This window comes from Urocampus carinirostris, chromosome 7 (assembly GCF_059441175.1).
Source record: "Urocampus carinirostris isolate Australia breed hairy pipefish chromosome 7, RoL_Ucar_1.0, whole genome shotgun sequence".
Taxonomy (NCBI): Eukaryota; Metazoa; Chordata; class Actinopteri; order Syngnathiformes; family Syngnathidae; genus Urocampus; species Urocampus carinirostris.
In genome coordinates, this window is record NC_142355.1 from 42,977,754 (window position 1) to 42,992,231 (window position 14,478).

General features: G+C 37.5%; 1 protein-coding gene and 1 pseudogene across 2 annotated transcripts in view; one reads left to right on the top strand and one right to left on the bottom strand.

The window, feature by feature from the left end:
* Window positions 1-14,478, top strand: part of tmtc2b (transmembrane O-mannosyltransferase targeting cadherins 2b) — a 178,974-nt gene that overhangs the window by 73,952 nt on the left and 90,544 nt on the right. The gene's annotated exons all lie outside the window — the stretch shown is intronic.
* Window positions 9,383-13,747, bottom strand: LOC148363370 (Golgi SNAP receptor complex member 2 pseudogene; annotated as a pseudogene).

Here is a 14,478-nt window from a genome sequence, read left to right on the forward strand (position 1 = left end):
AGATGGCCCAGACTGTTGTCACCACCACCAGATGCGGCAGGGTTGTTAGGAGGCCTGCACACCTCCGGGACTTTGTTTAGCACTATGTGAAAAAAAAAAAAAAAGGGGGAGATGTTACAATGTATGTGTTTCACCCGGTGCGGTTATAAGGGGGCACCAACTGTCAATGTAAACACTGAAGTTTCCGGTAAAGCTGAGTGACATACATCTGTGTGCTAGTCGTCATTAATTAATGGAAAATCTAACGTAAAACATTCTCTAAAAGGGTTCAAGCAATCCATATTGTTGAGGCTAGTCCAGCTGTGAATCAAATAATTTAGGTTATGTAAGTAACAAAAAGGAATGTCCATCATCACCAAAGCCATTCTGCATTAATCCATTTGGTGTCTCATATGTTTCCTCCTAAAACATTTAATTTTTAATGAATGAAAATAGACTCTTACTAAGTTGCACAACACTTACTGTAATCACTTTTAGAAGGCTCAGGATGCAATAAGATTGGATGAAGACATTCATCAGTTTCTGGCTTCCACTAAAAAAAAATAGCTGTTTCATGCTTCGAACATACATAAAGTCCTTTTAACATTGTCAATGGCATTACCCATTTTTGCTGCATGTTGTGATACTTTGGTCTCAGGGTGCCATGTTAAAGGAAGAGGACGAGTGCCGCAATAGCAAGGCACTTTAAAATGAATGAGAGCGCTGGCTGAGTGATTCTGTGCTATATTCAGGGTTCATATGGGTGCTTGAAATCCCAGAAAATGTCTGAATTTTAATGGTGTGTTTTCAGGGTCAGGAAATAGCTTGAATTTGGGGCAAAGTGCTTGAAAACGCTCGAAATTGATTCCATTGACATGTTTCTTGGCAGTCTGACACTGAAGACCGAACAATAAATGAAGGAAAATTTAAAAAAGTGTATGAAAATGATTCTTATGGCCTGCTCTGGTGGCTTGTCATTTTGGCGTTGTCTTGTGAAGCGTCACCACCTCCTACTGGTCGCACCCAACAGGACAGCCACCTTTGGAACAGCTTTTTAGATTTGTTGTTTTTTTAATGATAATAAAACCTTATGCATTAAATTATTTAGTCATTAGTATTTGTATGTAATTGTTTTGCAGGGATTCTAAAAACACGTTTATTAATTCATAATCAATAAAAATATAAGATCCACCAAAAACAAATTGGCAAAATACAAAACAATTTAAGCTGTTTACACACTAAACCGATTTAGAGTCAAACAACACAAAATCACGGAAAATGCAAAACAAAATGATAATAAAAATATTAACTTTTCAGTATTATAAATAAATGATAAAATGCCCCTAAAATATCTATTTACAATTAAATTTTAAGTAATTTAGACACTGATCATCTGAACAATACGCAAGAAAATATAAAATAAAAAGTAAAACAAAAAGCAAAAGATTAGCATTCTCTTAATATTGAAATGATGAATGCACTCTGCTTCGGAGCAATCAATGTCATTATTATGATTTAAGATTTGGCTTATTTTTCTGCTTTTTATGTATGCAGTACTTTCTTTTATTAGCTTTTGTATGCAACTCAATTATTACGCAACACCTACAGAGCCCTTTCAGCGTTTGTAAACAAGTGTGACGGATTAAAGCTGTCCGTGTATTGTTAAACCAAAATGGCAGAATTTAATCAGTTAATACCAGCCAATTGACACAAAAAGGATCATAAAAAGGAACAGCTCAAAATAACACAAAGTATATGCTAGCAGCCAATTAGCGACTTTATTTTAGTCATCAAAGTCAACCAAAAAACAAAACGTTATTTTGATCGGCACTAGTTTTCTTATTGGAAGTTGGCTTGAATAGACTGAGTCAACCAAGAAACAAAATAATTTCTCTAGAATATCACAATGACCCAGCGCTCTTGCGCTATTTTAAGAACTGGTCTGCTAGCTACTCAGCTGTTCTTAGGGCACTTCTTGGTGCTCATGGGCACCACGTTAGTGACCACAGGTCTGAAATAATTTGTTTTCTATTTTTTTGCTATATCATTAAGACTTGTTCTTCATTGACCTTAGCATTTGCCCAGTGCTATTGTTTTACATGAACATGGCAAAAATACTTATTTTTTCTTTCCTTCCATATTTCCATATTTATTTTCAGTCCACAGGAGAATATTGTCATTCATGAATTATTGCTTGTATACTTTATGAACTTAATTTACCCAGAGGGAGTTGTATTCAATACAGTGCTCAGATAAAATGATTTCTTTATTTTCTCAAACCATCATGTCTCTTTTGCAGGGATGTGTTTATGGGTTGATTTTTGAAAAGCATTCCAGAAACGATCCGATTTAACTAAATCCTGGTCTGCATCTGCATTGCACTGCACTCATTACCAAAGAGCACTTTTGTAGCACATGTCCAATAGAAAGATGTTCTATCTCATCATGGCACTTAGTTATGACAAAGAATTGCAATGTCAAGCTTGGGAGGTAATGAAATCGGAAAAGAACGATACACATATATACACTCTATATTCAAGTTAGACCCCAAAATAAACGCGTGTAACGCTACTTGTGATTCACTTTTCAGCTCCATTATTATATGCAAGTGTGCACAATCATTGATTGATTTCTGAAAAAGAGAAGTCAAAATAGTCATACAGATATGTCCAAATAATTTGCCAAAATTTCTCAAAACACACAGTTGAGAAGGTTTTTGTTCTTTAAAAATATTATACAAAAACATGTACTATTTTTTCACATTTTATATGTTTTAGAATTTTGGAATTCCTTTGAACAAAATGTATTAATTTTATTTATATAATTTTCATTTTCTCTTTTATTAGCATATTTGATATTGAGGTGTCCAAAGTAATGACTGCAATGTTTTGGTAGTTGGATAATGTTCCTTATTACATTTTTCAACGGGTAACTGTATCGGATTACATTTTTAAAGTCACCCTCCCAACGCTGGTGACGGTGATATTTGTTTCACCAAAACAACGCTGCATATCGATTAAAGTGTCTTAAACTTACACTCTCCAGATGACACCTGGACTTTAGTTGGACTAAATCTTCCCTCTAAAGAATCAGTAAAAAATATCAATGTAGTCTGCTCTTTTGATATTTATAAGACAGACTTGTAACAACCCAAATGAAGAAAACTGTCAAAGTTGCTTCTTCCACTTGCTCTTTTTAATTTGAATGTGTGGGCACGATCACTGGCCTTCACCCAGCGTTCAGGTCTTTATGGTGCATATTGGATTGATTATCACAGCGGTGTAAGAAAACCGCATGGGGATCGTCTCCACATAAGTAGTGGAAAGAATCCTGCTGCACAATACAGAACTACTTTTGAAGGGTAAATAAGTTAAACTCTCTTAGATGTGTGTCTTTTTCCGTTATTTCTTTCCATGAGGTCAAACTTTGATACCGTGATCATAAACGTATGTGTAACTTTTGACCGATAGAGCTTAGAGCAAACAAGACATTGATGTAATATAGTATACTTAATATTAATATTGATGTAGTATTAACGGTTTAATTTTCTCTAGCATAATTAGGTAAAGTAAACCCTGTGTTAGATTTGTACAAAATCCTTTAACAATATGCAAAATGCTCCATGCTGATGTAGGATTAACATTAATTATATCTTGGAATATTGTTTTTTTACATCATATATATTTGTAAAAATGTGCTTTAAGGGTGCAGAAATACTTAGATACAAAGTTTTAATATTGGACTGTTGAAAACCTTTTGTATAATGTGCACCCTTACCTGGAGTTATTTTTTTAATATAAAAAAAGTGCATGCAATACATGAAAAATTGCGGTGCTTAGCACGCGAGACCTCGCTTTGCATTGAGCTCTGCTACATCAAATTTAAAATGTTTCTTGTGTCAATCTTCTCAACCGCCACTATGTCATCTCTGATTTTTGGGCCTGGGGCTTTGATTTGTCGTCTCAATGATCAAGCACAAATCTGGTGCTATTTTTAAAAAATGGTGGTGTCAGGAACAGAGGCAGACCATTACATGACCCAGCAGAGCAATTTAATCTTTTCAGGAAGTGACACTGCACTGTAATCCGTCTCCCTGGCCTTGTTGTACTCCTCGGTGTGTGCTTTTGGGCGCTTACTCGTTTATGGTCCAACTGGCCGTACTGCTCAGATGCTTAGTAACAATGTGGAACCATGTATGAAAAGAAAAAAAAAACTTTAGAATTTGGCAAAGCAGCTATTTGGAACTAGAAACATAAACCCTGCACTTGAAGCGTGTATATTTTTATATTATCCTCTCTATGTCTGGTGTTGATGTTTTTTGTTTTCCCTTTTGTTGTGTGCAGACCTCCATTTATCATGAGAGTGTAGCCAAAAACATAAAGCACATCTCCAAACCACTCACCCATCTTATCACAGCTGATTTGCAACTTGGTTGACATATTTTTCTGCTTTCAAAGGAAGAATACATTTGGGAACAATGGGAAAAAGTATTTTTAATCATCCAACTTCTTTTTAAATACATGATTGTTTTTTTAAACTTCAAATATATGTTCCTAGAAATATTCAGTTTTTAGTATGTGTAGCAGTGGGAATGCGAACATGCAGTCTGATTGCAGGTTCAGAGAACCCTCTGTATTCGCGGTAAATGGGGAGAGGAACCGCCCGCACAAAGTGGAAATCCGTGAAAAAGAGAGACTGAGAGAGAGAGAGACCCAGAGAGATAGAGAGAGAGAGAGAGAGACTGAGATAGGGCCCGAGAGTTAAACCCAGAGACTTGGAGAGAGGGAGAGACCAAAAGAGATAAAGAGAGACCAATCTGCTTGAATCTTGGCTAACGAAGCATTTAACTCTGCAGGAAGCATCCTTTGTTTTTTTTTATCCATTCTTTTTTTTTAATTGAGTTTTTTTTTTGCTGAAATGTTTTTCTTAATTATGTTTTTTTCCTGCGAAGGAGTGAACCATTGATACTTGAAGCGTGAAGTAGCAAGGAGTCTCTGTATTCCATTTATTTAAATATACGTAAACCCACATGTAGAATTGATTTTTGTAGTCCAAATGTAAACAGTTCAATTGATAGACTTTCCTTAAATTTTCGGTGCATGGATACCCCTACAAATGGTCCGATCGTTTGTGCGCATTACTGGTGCCGCAAAGTCCATGCCTCTGGATTTGTTGAACAAAGAAGAATAATACAATATAACTGCAGTTTACTCTTTAAAAGTGTCATAAATATTGGTCAATTTATTCTGAGACCTTTCCATTTTTTTTGCTGCCCCCACTGTGAAAATGCTGCAGGTTTATCGATCATTGCTAACCACACATCAGCGGAATACCTTTCAATGTTTAAAGACTTCTGCTAGACAACATGGAGTGTTTAGTTAACAGCGTCAAACTGCGGAGGAATTTAATAAATACTGTATCCCTTTTTTACTTCAAGTGAGTTCTAGTAAAGCTGGTTCACTGGGAGGGCCACTCATATTTTGGTTCTGGGCTGCAACTTAAATAGGAGTGCTTTTATATGAAGTGGTAAATATTTGTCTGTACTTCAGCAATTCAAGAAAGTGCCAGAGCTGAATTTAACCCGTTTCCTGTGATTTCGATGTAAGAAACTTTTGGCTGTTTTTACATGAGGCCACATGCCAGACTGCAATTGAAATATGCGTTGGTCTGTTCCTTGGAAAATATCACATTCAAAGTGTGTTTAATTCTGTCGTCCTTGTTCAGCACATAATTCCAGTGCAGTTTTTCTGGGCTGGATGTGTCTGGAGCTCACTTAAACAAATGTGTCTGCTGTCGACCTACCGTATTTTCCGCACTATAAGGCGCACCGGGTTATAGGGTGCACCACCAAAAAATAGTTTTTGGTCCTATATTTTCCATACATAAGGCGCACCGGATTATAAGGCGCTACAATGGGAACGTCGACAAAACAGTCAGATAGTTCAGTCAAACTTATTACCCCCTTAACATTCCGAAAGCTTGGAAAGAAGCAAATACGTGTCTCAGACATGTCCGGAAACAATGTCTGTACGATGTCACCAATCACTCAAATGCATCGTTCCAAATATCATTCGGAAGGTTAAAGTCTTGGGATTCAAGAAATGCCAACCATTTCTTAGTTTCCATTTTATTTTTTGCTGGCAACTGTGTGGACAGCAAAGTAAGAGTTTTATTGTGCAGGGAAACGGGGTTCTTTACTGTGCATATGACAATAAACACTTTGAATTGAATTTAGTTTAAAAATAGACTCATCACAGAACAAAAAGGTCGTTCGAAAACAAGATACCGGGAAAATATAAAGCCGCATAGCTCACCTAAGTTTTCTTGCAGCCATCACGTTCAATAATGATGCGTAACCATGGTCTTCTTTCAACCGCGAGTGTAGTAAATCCAGGAGAGTAAAATATTTACAAATACAGAATAGTAAAATATGTTTTCTTTATGCAGGAGTGCAACCCAACGTGTGATTCACATTCATCTTTTTCGGCCAATTGCAGGCTTTGTTTCGCCCCTTAGCCTATGCGAGCCTGTAAATTATAAAAAGGATCCGCCCCTTTACCTCCGAATAACTTTAGCCAATAGTGACTGATTCAAATGATGATTGACACATTGGTTAGGAAATGAAACGCCGGTATATAAATCCCAGCATACACTGCGGACTACTTCGCCTTCGGGGGAAAAGCTAGCTAGCTAGCTGCTTGCCTTAGTTGCAAGACTTTGCTACTTAATATTGATCCATATATAATTATTATTATAAGGCGCATGGTCAGCTTTTGAAAAAAATAAATGCTATTAGGTGCGCCTTATAGTGCGGAAAATACGGTAATTTTAATTGAAATACATTGCATTTAAAATTTTTTTAAAAGTCGATTTGTGTTTCGAAAAATGTGTATGATGATGAAACATCATGTTATGTGTATGTTGGTCATTTGTAAGAACAAATACATTTGCTGCACAATTATGAAATTGGAGTCTTCCAGTAGCTCAGGTGATAGAGCGCTCGTCTAAGGAGCGTGAGGTTGCTGATTTGATTCTCGGCTCATCGGAGTTAAATGTTGAAGAATGACACTGAGCCCCTAATACCCGATAATCATGTAGGCGCCTTGCATGGCTGCCGCCGCTATCGTTTGTGAGTGTGTGTGTGAATGGGTAAGTGTGAAGCTGTCATGGTTGCCATGGCGTTCAATTTGCTACTCCTGTGTGTCATGGTTGCCATGGTGTCCAATTGGCCCCGCCCCTGTGGCGCAGCTGTGGCTCGCTGAGAGATTGACTTTCTGTTTATATATAGCTCAGTGCTCTCTTGCTTCAGTGTCAGCCCGTCAAACGAACTTCTGCCCCACATGACGTGGGTTCTGTCCTGTTTTCCTGTGATATCTACAGTCCGGTATTGTTCCCGTTTATTTTTGTACTGTTTAATTTCGGGTTCCAGTTTTGTTTTCCGTATAATCTTGTCCTGTTGGTTAGTTTTTCCAGTTCTGGTTCCCGTCTAGTTTCTCCTGTTTATTTTCGTTACCCTGATTCGTTATCGATCTCGTCGGTCTTTGGCGTCCTGTCCTTCCACGCCAGAACGGCTTCCTAATGTGCATGACTACCGATTTCCCATAAAATAAAGGGCTTGTGTGAGAACGTCACGCGATTGGGTCCTGTATCTGTTTCTGACAGAAGCACATCGTAAAGTGATTTTCTTCAGTGACTCGAAAAGCATTATAAAAACGTAGACCATTTACCATTTATTTTTTTCTGGCTCCTAAGTTCTTCAGCAAGTAGTGACTGATTCCAATAATTGACACATTGGTTAGCCAATGAAATTCTCGACATAAATGTATGCATATGTACGCTGTGTGGTCAGATCAGAGCCGAAAATAAACATCTAAAATTCAACTCGGGATTCATTCTTATGCGCGATTATGAAGTGATTGACTTCTGGAAAGATAAGTCAAACATTTACAATTCTTTCACAATGTTTAAACATTGGCTAAAGTCAGAAACACGGTTAAAAAGGTTTTATCCCTGTATTTGTTGTCTCCAATTGGCCACTTTTGGAATAACGCCTTGACATACCCCTAGAAAAATGTGTAAAATACAATGTTTGGATTTTCAGATTCTAATCAAATTGGACCAGAGACCAAGTAAGGCTTTATGGTGTTGCCGTAGCTGTTTTTGAGCTCAGATGCCCATGCTTCACTCTTCTGCAGGCATGTTATATTAAAGAAAATCAGGCAAGAATTAAATGAAATGAAATGACATGAAATGATCTGCATTCATATAGCGCTTTTCAAGTCAATGACTTCCCAAAGCACTTTACAATGTGCTCCACATTTCCCAATAGCGGCCTTGTATTGCAGCCATGTAAGACGCTAACCTGGTTATTGGGGGTATTAGGGGTTCAGTGTCTTACCCAAGGACAGTTCGACATGTAACACAGACGAGCCGGGATTTGAACTGGGATCCTTTGATCCCAAGATGAGCGCTCTGCCTCCTAAGCTACTGCCGCCCCAAAAAAGAAGAGTAAACATATTCAGATTCAGATTCAGATCTACTTTATTGTCATTCTAGTAAACGTGTATACAGAACGAAATGTATTCCCCAATTACGGGGGTCCCGCGCACGTCCGCCGCCTTCAACCCGCCGCGCACGGACGGCCGCCTGTCGTCGGGCCGCACTACTGGGGTCGTCGGACGATCACGCCCACCTCCTTTTCTCGCGTCTCGCCGTGTGACGCCGCGTCCGCCGAACTCGCTCCGTTGCGCGGCCCGGGAGTGCCCCCCGCCGCATTTTGTAGAATATGATCGCGCTTTATTGTTTAAATAAACGCGTTATATCGACTACGATTTCTTAATTGTTTTAATTAGCTCGCATTATTGTTTCAATATGCCTTTTATATAGAATACGATCGCTTTTGTTGGAAGCGCAGCAGAATGCGCGTTCACGCGAGAGGGGGAGGATTTTGCATAGGAGTCGGATTTGGGCACAACACCAGCCGCCTTATCCCGCGTCCGCTGACGTTCCGCCGAAAAAACCCGCAAAAAGTTAAAATCTGTAGCAACGCCCCTTCCCAAAAAAAAAAAAAAACATTACAGACCGCGAAGCTCTGAAGCCGCGAACGTAATGACAAGAAACGAGTAAAACATTTTTTCAACAGAAAACTCATTACTCACATAGTGAGACAGGATTCACTTGTAAATCATGATCTGTACAGTTACTATTATACTTGTTAAGAGTTTTAATGCCAGCCAAATTGTTTGGTATAACTCCAACTTGTAAAATATACATTTCAGATGTGCTTGTATTTCAGATGCTTGGGTCCTTAGTCATGGTAAAATACTCATATGAAGGTGCAATAATTATGACACATGTAAGAAAATATATCTGCCATAATAAAAATGCTAAAAAGTGTCCATGGTCCATTTGAGTTCATCCCAAATATCGCATCACCAAGAAGATGAAGACACACGTGAGCAGCATCCCTCCTATCATGATCGATTTGTCCTGGGTTGCTCTCCTCTCAATAAGCCGCATCACTGTGTTGGAGAGGCCCAGCATGTTGGCCACGTCCAGCATCTTTTTATGGGTCCCCTTGAGTGAAGATCGTCTCAAACCATTGAGAATGCTGCTACCGCTGCCCAGGAGATCGTCCATGCCTCTATGTGCGTTGTGCAGGTTGGTGTTAAGCTGAAGTGTCTCATCAATGGGAATAGATGTATCGGCGTCATTAGTGGTGAAAGTCCGGCTCATGAGCTCCTCCCGCTCTCGCTTCTGAGCCTCCTGTGTATAACGCCTGTGCTGGAAGTTTTGGAGAGCGGTGCGAAGGTGCTGGACATCATACTTGAGCTGGTCAACCCGCAATTTTGCATTCTGGCAACAGTTGGGTGGCTCTTTGCTGGACAGGATCTCCAAACGCTCCAAATGGTTGAAGATCTGCTCAATCCGAGCCAAAAGCTCATTCTCTAACAAATGAACTAACTGACGAAAACCTTCTATTTCTGTGTGTTCCAACTTGGATTACTCAATGTTAATAGCATCTGCAGTGATTATTTTAGCTGGGTACAAAATGTTCAAAAAAGACGAAAACTGTCAATATTCTTCAAATGGTTCAAGAACAGCATTCAATTAAATGTGGGTGCGTCTTGGATTGGGGTTTTAGGCAAATTTTACACGAATGCTAAGGGGTCAATTTACACATTTTCATTGTCCTTTTTAGTTGACATTTAATTCTCGCCGGTCATTCTCCTCCTTTTGAAATACAACATTAGGGTAGCACACTTAAGAGACTCCAAATAAATAAATTGTGACATCAAAATAATTATGTCTTCATTCAATCATCTAAAAACTTGCGCTTTTCAGATTTCTTTTTTTCTTACCTCTGACAACTTCAATCACATTTACTCAAGCGTAGTTGTCATTTTCAACAACTGCTGAAAACTATGTATTTTCACGGATCCCTTAACTGCACGGGTCATCGGGGGACCAATGAGGACGCAACTCTGAACAGCCCACTCCACTGTTGACAGCACCTGGCCTGTCCTTGGGTTGTGTCATAGTTTGCGAATGTATTTTTGTATTTCAAAATAACATACTGTATCTGTGTATGTCTGAATTAAAGTGTCTCTGTGTCCATACCTAAGATTCTGACCCCTGGCTTACAATAATGTTTAGAGAGTTAGAATTGATGTTTAATCTATAATTATTATTCCAAGTCAGCTGTTGTTGAATATTTCAATCTTGATCTGCAATATATGCCATTTGTCCTGATGTAATCATCGCAATCTCTGTGGTCTTTTTCCATTTTTCAAATTCAATCTATCACTTCCCCCATCAGCTGACTTGTGGTTTTCTTATGGTTTTACACAGGTTAAAAGCTTTTTTTAAACCACTTCCAGTCAGGTTGTCTGTGTTGTTTGACCCTTTAACAAGTTCCACTATGTAGTCCAATAGTCATGGTCTTCAATGATTAGGTAAACCAAGCTTGAAGGGCTTTAAAAGTTTGCCTTACGACCCTCACCCATGTGCGGTTTATACTAACAATGTAATAAAGTGAGACAATGGATGGTATATTATTCAGTGATTCAGGTTGCTAATTTTGAATCTGATTACAACAGAAAGGAGTAATGTCACTGGTGATATTCTTAATCCAACCATACGCATTTTGCTGTTCATATCCCAAATGATATTGCAAAAAACGTTTCTTAAAAGATGAACCCAAAGTAGGCCTGGGCGATATGACGAAAAATGTTATCATGATATAACATTACTTCTCCGTCGATATCGATAATTATCATGATAATTATCACATATTTTTTCACATTTTAAGTCTATTTTTAGCCCCTAAATAAAAGTTGTTCAAAAACAGATCTTGTTTTAACCAACCCTCAATTCAGAACAAAGGTAAATGGTGACACACTACTACACAGCATTTCACAAATATGAGAAACATTACAAAAAATTAAGTTAACTAAACTAGGTAATCAAAACGCAGAACATTACACATCACCCGAGGGTAGACCTGCAATCCCCCAAAATTAAATAATAATAATTACACAAATTTTAATTTACTTCCAGCAACAAACATGATAAAGCTTTTATGTGCAATAAGTCTTTAAGTGTCTTACAATGTTAACAAAATAGACTAGAGGAAATGGTGGGCTGCTGGGAAATGCTGTAATGAGTTTTTGTTGCTGTTTGGGCTCGACACTCGATAGCCTGGTGCTTTGCCCGGTAGTCCTTGTTTGGGGTTGAATTGTTTTTAATTCTGTATATCCTAGCACGTGGTATTGTTTTTAATGATGGATAAATTTGACATATCATCTTGGTGGCCACACGTTCTCTGCAAAGTTTGCAATAGGCTTTGCCGTTTTGTTCTCTCAGTTTCCAAAATACCTACAACCAACTGAAAGAAAAGGGCCTCTCCTGTCTTTGCCTCTTTCGGTGGGTATGCCGGTGTTATCCTTTGTTTCTTCTTTGATCATTTTGACCACATCATTTTCCTTCCACTCTGTGAGCTGCTATTCCTGCAAAATGATTGGCTGGTGCCTGTCACCTTCTTCGTCTCCTGAACGTTGGTCTGGAACTTGTTTCATTAGAGCTCCTATTTTCTCCGGTGTTCGGGTCGTGTAATTACAGTTTAAATACCTCGATTTTTATCTAACCTTTTTATTATCTATTGTGGCAAAATTTATATCACGATAATTATCATTATCGTTTCATCTATCGCCCAGGCCTAACCCAAAGTTGATATGTAGCAATAATCATGTTATCTAATTGGTCCTATTTATGTAATATTTTCTGCCAGAAACATGCAACCTGGTCATACAGTGCAAGCTTGTTTTGTTGTGTTTAAAAAAACAACATATATCTGTCCTTGCAGTTTTGAAGTATGGAGGACTAAAAGTGCCAAAATTAAATAAATAATCACACAATCAAAAGATAAAAATAAACGTATCATTAATTGTTTTCATTTATTAACTAAATATGCAATCAAGATCCAGCAATTACATTCTTAACTTATGAATTAAACCCATTATTGATTATAATTATGTTTGTATTTATTTTTTGGTTAAATAACCATTCGTATGAATTGTATTGTAGTTGTAAAAAAATATAAAAAACACCATTCAGTAAAAGAAACAATATTGATTTAAATAATAAGCAAACATGCATGAACTATCATAATAAGATGATTTTTTAATCTAGTAGGTCAAGCAATTTGTTTTTATATTACACAACACGAGGTTCACTGATTGTCCGCCATTTTGCAGCTAGGGTTACGCCAAAAAAAAAAAAAAAAAAAAACATTTTAAAAGGCTGGCCTAAAACTATGAGAAAGTGGTGGGGCTTGGTCACTTCGAGTCTCCATAGTTTGTATCCATCCTTGTGCTTGTTGTTTTCGGTTGCAATACACAACACAGTGACATCTAGTAGTTAAATATTTTGAAGTGTCTTAAATCATTTCAAGGTCCAGTATTGTGGAGTTTCAATAAGCTGACAAACTCGATTGTCAAAATTAAATGGGTAGGTCTTAACACAGATAGCTAGTTTAGAAAAAACTTGCTTATTTTTTTTTGCAAATTAGCTTTGTAAAAACCCAAATTAGCTTTGTAAAAACCCATAGATTGGAATTTAGTCGGTTGTATTGCCTGTAAAAATTAATCAATAAGATGAGGATGAAGGGGTAGGTAATATAAGCATTTGCTTCTTACTACCCCTTTTTGAACATACTATGTAACGTTATTTTGTTGTTGAGTTGTTGTTTTTGTTCTGTTTTTATTTTGATGTTCGAATAAAGTTTTCATTCATTCATTCATTCAATAAAAGTGTCTAATACATGAATAGATTAACAGTATATTCTCTTAATTAATTGAATTAAAGTAATTAACACTACAGTACTTGAATAGATCATTTTGTCCATGAAGCCCATGAACTGAAATGTATTCATTAGAATTTCTGAAATAACAATTTATCTTATTATTATTATGTTATTACCAGGTTATTTATTTAAAACAGGGTTGAAAACACTCAGTCAACAAATAAAAAACAATTTTACTAGAACATCACAATGAGCACTGGTGAGCTATTTTCAGATCAGGTCTGCTGGCACCTCAACTGTCTTAAGAGGGCACGATGTGCCTGTGGGCACCACGTTGGAGACTCCTGTCTTAAAGGAAGTAAGCAACACAAAACAAAAAATTTGAACTACAACAAATTAGTTAAAACTACTTGATCTGACCTTTTTATAACCCTTACCCCGTTGCTGTTGTCCGTCTGACGGCATGATGGATTGGTATTTAAATGGTGGTACATTGAGCCAGTTAGCACACTGAGGGTACACTTCTTTCTAATGAATTGAATTTATGCACACAGGAAATACTTTGAGATTAATTTTTTTCTTCTCAGTCGTTTCAACGTAATGAATGTATGTATTGGAAGATGTCAGTCATGTGTTCAAGCATGGATTATGTAATTACATTTGCATTTCAGGTCTATCTTATTCACGGTTGTCGGGTTACCACTTCTTGTGGTGTGGCTTGGGCAAGAACAACCTGTTGGCGCTCATTCCTGGACAGGCTGCTTGTTTAGATTGAAATTTGTTCCACATGCCTTAAAATACCTAAATAGTTTGAATTCTAAATGTAATCTGATAATACCTCCTAATATGGGATTTATCAAAATAGTTCAGAGACAAATGGCAAACCTGACACAAGTTAACCAATTTCCCTTTTGCTAAGAATAGTACACGCAATAAATACCGTACAACCAGCTCCATGACCTTGGGTTTAAAGGTTCGTCCTGAGACTGGGAGGTTACATGTTCGATCCTTGGCCAAGTCACATAATGACCTAAAAACAAACAAAAAAAAACATGTCATACTGTAAATTACGGATTACAGACCGCGCCTGATTAAACGCTGCATGCTCAAATTTAAGAACAAATTTTAATTTTGGCGGTAAGTGCGTGGGGAATTTGGCATCTACTTATTTGGCTAAAAAATGGCAAACGTGCCAT